Here is a 9,340-nt window from a genome sequence, read left to right as displayed (position 1 = left end):
AAATTTTATATTTTAAAATTTATATAAAATGAATAAAATTTGGAGAAATGCATTAAAGCATTGCGATTTAATATATAAAGTCAGTAAATATATTTTTCTTTTGATAAAAAGTTACTAATTCTAAATCAAACTTTCTATCTTCTTAAAAACTGTATAAAAAAATTATATAATGAACAATCTTTTTCTGACTCGCACAATTATTAAATCAACTTGATAATATATTAGGTGTGAGAAAAAGTTCGTGGCGTTTTTTTAATGCCATCTAACGGGAAAAACGCCACGAACTTTTTCCCACACCTAATATTATTTACAATGATGCAAAATTAAATTTACAATAAAATGCAAACTGAGTGAAATTTAAATAAAAATTCGTCTGATAATTCTTCGAACAAATTTTTATTTTTCATGACAGCTGCTGTGACTTATGTCGGCCTTCAACTTCTTTTATTCTTGAGTTTACAGTTCATGAGCCTTTATTGCTCAACAATAAATTTATTATTTTACTTTATTAATCAACAGTGTTTTCTTTCCTTCATTCACGCATTATTAGCCGCGATCACAATTCAATGAACGCTAATTAATCACTAATCCATCATTAATCAATTCGTCGCAATCTGCGCGCGTGACCTCATAATTTTCATAAAAAATATCATCAACATAGAATATCTGTTCTTATCACTGTGTTTGTCCCTATTAATGTGCTTTTGGTTTAAATAAGCCGTAAAGAAACTTAGCATAAATAAATAAGAAAAGATATTTTTTTAAGTTAAATTATTAATTTATATGACACCAAAAATAATATTCTATTTTTTTAACTATTAAAGTATAGTAATTTTTTAAAAGATTTAAGGAATTTTTATGAATCCGGTAATATCGCAAAATTTTCAGCTCTAAACTGAAAGTTGTGTTATATGAATGTACATTGAAATTGTAATAAGTATAATTAAGATAATGATTTATGCAATATTAATTAAAACAATTAACTTATGTTTATTATCTGTTTTAAAAACTACTATATGTTAAAATGAATCAAAAAAGAAATGCGCGAATAGATACACAAATAGAGGACACATTGATAGATCTATCGTCCCTTGGAGAGGTATATTAATAGGGACAAAAACATTTTCTTTACTTTTATCAAAAACATTATAAAACATTAACATTAAAAAAAATATTATAAGAAAAAGAAATAATTGAAAAACCGATACTGATCTCAAGCAGACAAAATTAAAACTTCAATAATTAATAATTAATTTAGTAATGAGTAAGTTGGTTTAAAAGTTAATAGGGACAGTTACTCTACGGTGACCTAACGAACTTGGCGTTTATCGAGGCATCATCGTGCATTCGCGCATTTATCTCTCCTCAACATCTAGCACACGTTCCCCCATCGACGGGGCACAGCCTGCGATACGGACGCACGTATCTTTGTTCAGCGCGGGAAAGAGATCCGGGGTTTCTGGTTCCTGGACTACAGCTGAAAGTGAAAGGGAAACGAAACGAACGACGTGGCAGATAACGTAGCAAGGACGTCGACTGTAACTCGGCGGGCTACGCCATCGTTCCGCGGTCGTTGTCGTCCTCGAGGCCGCGCCGCGGCATATTCCTCGTAGACTCCCCCCGCATACCCTCTGACTCTCCTGGCGTTCCTAAAAATCAGCGCCGCTTGACTAGTCCCATATGTGCATTCTCCCGGCCTTTTCTTTTTCGCGTTCCTTCGTCTCTCCTTCTTGTCTCCTTCGTCCTCGCGTTTTTTCGTCTACGTCTCTCGATAAGAAGACGCGTCGCGGGATGTAACCGCGAAATGCGCTTCGCGAGAAAAGAGAGATTCATGAAATGAAAAGTACTTCAACTTGATTACACTAATAGTTAATTAAATTAATTAAACGCTTAATAGTTATCATGTTATTCATCAATTTTTTATATTATTCTGTTATCATTTAATATAAAATAAAATTATTATTTAATTATGAATATATAATAATTGACTTAATTATTAACATATTATTTATTAATATAGGGAGCTTTCCAGCAAGAAACACAAAGTGACAACAAGAATTATTCTGTCCAATAATCAGTAAGAAACAAAGATAAAATGAGTCAATTTGTGCCTCTGCAAAGCTCTCATAATATATTAATTATTAATATATAATGATTAAATTAATTATTGATTTAATGGACTTAGTTTTAATTTATATAATAATAACTTAATTTATACAATAATATCACATTTCTATTTGGTATAAATTAATTTTTTCACAATCCACAAAGAAAATTTTTTTTTTTTAGATTAAAAAGAATTAAGAAAATATTCTGTCAATAAAACCTTATTGATCGTTCTTGACCGATTTTTATTTTTCTTTTAGAATTCTCCCCGAGTCGTGTCGAAACTGTGAGGAAGTCGCATACCGTTAGCTACCAATTCGGAATAATAAGTTTCTGGGACGATGCACGCGATCGGGTGCGACGAACTGTTATTGCTTGCGAAAGGGAATGCGATTGATCGAAGACAGCTGGCAGTTAAGAGTTGAGTTTCTAATAATCAGTTATCCCTGTGGATTACGATACAAGCGTTGCGTTCGAGAATTATAATAAAAGATCCATCAAAATAAAAGACGGACTTGCCAATAATGAATTGTAAGCTTTCGTTTGTTAAAACTAATGAAATGTTTGTTTAACAGAATATCTATTTATCGAAGATAGTAAAGAACTTAAAGTTCAATTGGTATAATAAAATCAAATTTATAAAAAAAAAGGGTTAGAGAAAATCTGTTTAATAAAAATCCATTGATTAGGAATAAAGATCAGATTAGAAAAAGTTAAAATTTAACAATTATTAATTTGTGAAAGATTAATATTTTTGCATTTATTCTTATAAATATATTCTTAAACAGATTAAATTTTATGCAAGATTTTGTTATATAATGTGATAAATGTTTCTTCTATCAGGAAGGAATTGTTCCACAAGAAGTTTATTTATCTATCGCCAATCTTCTATCGAACTTTCGACGAGACAGGCTATGCAGCGGACTGCCACGCACGAGTAGATCGCCAGAGAATTTCGCTTCGCGAGTGTAAGCGTGAGTCACATGCGCTGAAGAGAGTCAGAGTTCTCGGAGGAACGCGAGGTCACGAGGAAAAGAACGACCTTGCCGGAGAGAATATATTTCGAGAATGGATTTTAACGCGACGATCGGCAGCCGAATCCAGTTCATCATCCTCGATCGTGAACGAACCTTTTTTCTCAGGACCACTCACATACGACCGTTTCTTCGCCAAGGAAGGAGAATCCTAGCAAATATCCATCATTTCTCACCGATTATGTATACACATCAAAATGCACTGTAAAGTAATTGGTATCGAACATTGATCGTTCGAATGATTTGTACTTATTTTTCATCGCGCAAATACATTTCTTTGTTTGTCCTGCTGTGATTTACTTAAGCTGCTGTTTTGGATTGGATTATGTAATAATATTTTTAATCTAAATTAGATATAATTACATTATATTATATGTAGATTTCGCTTGATTAAGTATTTTTACATAGTAAAAATATTAGGTATGGGAAAAAGTTCATGGCGTTCTTCCCATTAGATGGCATTAAAAAAACACCAACTTTTTCCCACACCTATTTTGTAGTTATGGGAAACAATCCATCTTGTTAAAATTTTATGGTGAATTTTTGATATATTTTTAATGTTAATTTAACATAATGTGATTATGTTATATATTTAAATATTTTGTGTTAAATTCAACATTTCTAGTGTCAAAGTAATATAATTTATAAGTAAGTGAAAAATAAGTTAAGAATAATGTATTTTAAATACACGCTAAAATAAATGAATGAAATACATGTTAATTAATTTTGCTAAAAAAATATTCTTCCACATCTATTTAAATTATCTGCATATAAATGTAGATATTAATTATTGGATAAATTGAATTTAATTTGTACGTTGTATCATTTTGAAAAGTTTCAACTTGCGATTTCGCGAGCATCCTTTTCGCGGCTAATTCTTTATTTTACATAATCGTATTATGTTAAATGATGCCAATATAAATCAGCAACACGCGTTACTTAAATTTATTCTAATTGTCAAGCTAATCTTAAATTTATTCAAAGCCTTTGCTCAAAGAACTTCTATTTTTAAACATTAACCTTTCTTTCAGCACAGCCGAGAGATTTCACTTTGCATAATTACATTTTATCAAGTTGTTCATAGATATGCGTCATTTAATAATTAAAATATATCAACTATTTTTCATCAATGATATCGATTAACAAAGTTGGGTTGACTTAACCAAATTATGTTCGTGCATTTCAATTATTACTAAAATTATACAATTCGGTTCGAACATCACAGGGAAGAAAAGGCTTACCTCGCAATCTCTTGAAAGATTCGCGATCGAATTTTCGAGCCAAAACGCAGCTCCGTTATGCTTTTTTAAATTCCCCTACGCAATCGCGGCAATTTGCGCGCAACTTCGCGAAATCGCGCGAAACTCTCCAACAACGGTGACGGTATCCCGCCTCATAATGCGCTTACTTTCTCTTCTTTTCTGCGTGTCATGCCACGGAACAGAAACAGTAACGAAATTCAACTTCTGTGACCGGAGATAGCCGCGCGATGCGATCTCGGATCCACGCAGGAAGTGAAAAGAAAAGCCAAGGATTTTCTCGCGGCTCTTCTCGCAAAAGAATCTCTCGATCCTATCGATCTATTATCCGCTCATATCACACACGTTCACAGATTTTTCTCACCGCGAAATCAAGCGATTCTGATCTAGTAGCGGTATCGATGACAGATTTTTATTGTGTAGCTCGTGTAATCAATTCTTTGACCTATATCGCGATAATATATCACTTGATACGTAAAAAAAAAGAAATTGATAGGTGAAAAATATCGAAAGAGACTTATTATTGGGAATTCGCTTACTGTTAATATCATAATTGCGCCGACTTTCTTTTAACTCGGAAGTAAAGATTGGTATTTAGTTCATTCTTATTACAAGACTTAAGTAATGTCTGAAGACGCTAATAATAACGTGATTGATAACTGTGATTGATTTATGACATCTTACTGTTCTGATATTTAAGATAGTCTTAACGTAAGAATTGACTGTGACCTAGTATTTTTATAGAAGCAAAAAGTATGAATATTTGTTATAAAATATTTCTTTTGTGAGTATTATTTAAGATATCTTTTCCTTTTTTAATATTTTTAATATTTTTATAAATTTTTTAAATATGCAATTCCATCGAAAACTAATGAAAAAGTGTTGCAGTAAGTAAAAGTGTTGCTCAGATAATTTATACAAAATTTCATTACAATGCAGGAACTATCCATACAGCACAGAATTTGCAGCAATATCGCTACAAAATCTTTGCAATGTTGCAGCAATGTGACTGCAAGGCTTTGTGCTGTAGGGGTAGTGGTTCTGTAAACAAACAAAACTTATTTATTTATTATTTATTTACAGAATAACTAGTCTCTGCATTGCAATGAAACTTTTCATATATAAATTATGTTGAATATTTAAAGTATTTATACTATAAATTGAGATTTTTGACAATGCTATTTAATTTTTAATAATAATTAAGGTAACTAAACTTAAAATATGTTGTTAAGTACAAATATAATGTTATTCATATACCTTTCGCGTATAATTTATTTAAATGTAAAGTACAAATATCGACACTCATTTTCAAATTCAATTTACTTTGCAGGAACTGTATGGATGATACAGCCTTAATCTTTGACAATGAAAGGTATCACGGCGGATCTATTGATCAATGACGCTCGACATAATGACGTCACTAAATTCTTCGAGTAAAATCTCATAAAAATCTCAAAAATCATCACGCGTTCGATGACAATCACGACGAGGCATTTCATCATTGAAGACGCCGCACTTCTTGGTTACGTTATCGCGCGTTTTTATCACCAGCTATTAACGCGATCGTGAGATCCGACACGGCGGATCACCATGCGCAATTGCACTCGGGATCGGCGATAGTGAAAGTAACGGGCGCAAGGTCATGTCGTTCCATAAATATGCAATTACCGCCTGTCGGGAGCCACGATCTCTCGCAATGCACCATCTTCTCGTCACGGAGATTCGCACGCCGCCCCCTTTCTCATCTTCCAAGACGATCAATGAAGTTCTAGGAGTAAATACGAGACCATTTCGACACACAGCACGTTCCCGTTACGGTATTGTTCCTTGAGTCCTTTCATTATCTTTCTGGACCATTTCTTAAGGAACTTCGATAAATATAATAACACATATATATTAATACTTTAAACAAACATATACATATGACTGTACTTATAATATTCTATTTTTATTATTTATTTATTTTATTTGTTATTATTTTTATTATTATAAAATTCAAAATATAAAGATCTCTAAATATTTTTGTATATTTTAGATATAGTATAAGTTTTCAAAATGACTTATGCAAAGTTTTATTGAAATTCACCGATTTGTTACGAAGATTTAGAACAAATAAATATTTTTAAATATTGTTTATTTAATGGACAATTAATTTTTGTATCATAAGGTAACTTTGTATAAATCATATTAAATACTTAAAGCATTTATATAAAAAAAAATCAAGATTTTTATGATTATTTTGTAATTTCCATAAATTTATATATCCTCAGTCTCTTTTAGCTTTACTATTTTTATATTATTTATTAAATTCTTATTCTCATCTCGTTTTGTAGGATCCTAAAAATCTCTAATAAATTTTATTCATAATAAACATAGATTTGTTCTAATATTAATAATTCTAATGACACAACTTTCGCGTTTCCATTATGCGATCTTGTTCGCTATAATATTATTACGTCTTTGTCTTCTGACACAGTCGAGCGCACAAAGTTCTCAACTTCTCATTTATAAGATTTTAGATAACCTATACAAACACCGCGCTATTTTAGTATGTTAGAAAATATAATTTAATTACTTTTATCCTCGATTTCCGAATTCTATGTTTTAGCCTGAAATCCCGAAAACATCGAAATTCCAGGCTTTCCGTATGGAAATTGTGAACGCATAGTTTTCGCGTAACAGCATAAAGGGGACACGCAACAAAACTACTTTCATTTCTGCTCGCGGCGATTAATAAGTAGGAAATTAACCTAGTAAAGCCGTGATTATGGCGTAAAGGATCTTGGTTAAATCATAATTCTATATTTTCTACAGTTCATGGTTTAATTCCTGAATTATCAAGTTTTTAATAATCCGAGAAGTTTGAAGATAGAGAGAATCCTTGAAAGACTTTTGATTCACCAGAATAGAGAGCCTTAATTATAATATAAGCAATATCAATTAAATCGCTACTGTGCTTCTATTTCCTAAAAAATATTCTTAAGATTAAAATATTAATATTTTTTTGTTAAAGAATCAAGTAATGAAAGATTTTGAACATATTTGGAGTTGCAAGAAGTCTTCGCCATTAAAAAAATACGAGATCATGATTTACACAATTTTATCAAAATTATATTAAGAATTACATTAAAAATGCTTTTAGAAATCGTAAAATAAAAAACTTTTGAATGTAATTATTTTCTTCGGAAATACTTTATTATTATAAGATATCAAATTTTAGTAAATTTAACAAAAGATGATTTATTATCAGAATATTTTTTATACACCTAAAGTACCTAGTAAAGTAAATAAAATAAGCTGACATTAAAAAAAAATTATAACAATAATATTAATAATAATAAATAGATAATAATATTTTAAAATAAGTAATAATTTAAAATAGTAGGAAATAAAATGTACCTCCTAAAAAGAGAACATTGACTAATGATTAATAAGCAGCAACTGCTAATTGAGCTTCAATGACACTCAAGTGTTAATAAACATGAAGCTAATGCTGATGCGGTAAATTGCTGAAAAGACAGAAGAAGAACAATAAGTAGTTTCATACTTGCTTGATTAAGCGATTCGCTTTCTACTGAATTCTTATCCTTGATATCTTCTCGATGCGGGTGATCATAGTCGACGGATGAAACTGAAGGATCACATCCGTTTCCTGGATCCACTTCACTGGGATGCTCAAGTCGATCGATGAGGACTAGCCTGGGTTTTCACTATACTTTCGCACGCTTTCTTTCGTTCTCTCTTCTCTCACTTGTGCAATATCCGTTTACGTCAATCGCGAGCAATGTGAGTGCCGTGAATGTCACCTGGTACTCCTGGACGATGAGAAAATTTTCGCGAAGACGACGACGACGACGATGATGGCGACGAAATCGCAAGATCGCCAGGATCGGTCAAGTGAAAGCGAAGTCGAGGTGAACGTCGGTCGAACGACGACTGCCGTGGTAATCGTCTACCAAGGTACCAAAGGCAAGTTCCCGAGGAGGGTCTCCCCCTGCCTGCCGATCGGTGGAGTACTTTCACGAGAGAGTAGGTAGTAGAGAGCGAGAGGCGAGAGTCGAGGCGAAGCAAAAGGAGATTTGAACGCATGAGACGCAGACTCGCGCCATCATCGTTCTCCATTCCAAGGAATACACAAGAGTCAACAAAAAATCAAAATGATTTAATTTTCATTCTTAATGTCAATAAACAGTTAAATTTTCTAAACCAAAAATCATTATTTTGACGTCTTGACTTTTATGATGTCAGAATAAAATCATCTTGACTTTTTTTGACTTGGTGACTTCCTGATCCTGTCGCGATTTTGGAAAAATTTCTATTAAATGATGGAAAAATCAACGTTTTTTTTACTTTTTTATCTGTTGGAAACCTTTTTTAGAGACAGATTAATGGGGTCGATTATCAGTTTCTCTTCGTATGCGAAAGACTTTCTTGAAACGTCAAAGTGCGACATGCTGTCTGCGGGCTAGCAACATGCCTCACGATCGTGCAAGATGTTTTGCCTATCCGCAAGAAGAACGATAGTTATGTGTATGCTTCTCAGAAAGTTTCCAGAAATATGTTTTATTCCCGAGAAGTGCGAAATGTTATAATTATTTGTGTCGCGTCGCTTTCAAAGTGGTTTCCTTGCGAAGCTTGGTGCAATAATGGCCATAAAAGATGATAGTTCGAAATAAAGATTTCCCAAAAGATTTTCTGAAAATTAAATTTTAAGTAATTTACTAAAGCTACTTACAAATCTTATTTTTCTTTTGATAAGCTTATAATTTGAGATTTGTGCATTCTATATGCGTTTCCTATTAATGACAACGTTATAAGTTAGTTGCTATTAAAAATAATTTTGTATAATAAATCTTTATAACATAACAATAATCATAAATAATAAAATAATAATATTAATACATAATAAATTTTATCTAGAGATATACGTGTCTCGGCGCT

General features: G+C 31.9%; 1 protein-coding gene across 1 annotated transcript in view; it reads right to left on the bottom strand.

The window, feature by feature from the left end:
* LOC108690240 overlaps positions 1-8,318 on the bottom strand; it is a 36,851-nt gene extending 28,533 nt beyond the window's left edge. The window contains exon 1 of the mRNA XM_018197427.1: positions 7,947-8,318. The gene's annotated coding sequence lies outside the window, so the exon portion shown is untranslated. The remainder of the gene's footprint in view (positions 1-7,946) is intronic.
* Positions 8,319-9,340: the final 1,022 nt, after the last annotated feature.

This window comes from Atta colombica, unplaced genomic scaffold (genome assembly GCF_001594045.1).
Source record: "Atta colombica isolate Treedump-2 unplaced genomic scaffold, Acol1.0 scaffold30, whole genome shotgun sequence".
Classification (NCBI taxonomy): domain Eukaryota; kingdom Metazoa; phylum Arthropoda; class Insecta; order Hymenoptera; family Formicidae; genus Atta; species Atta colombica.
Note: the sequence above shows the minus strand (reverse complement) of the source record. Positions and strands in the feature narration are given on the sequence as shown.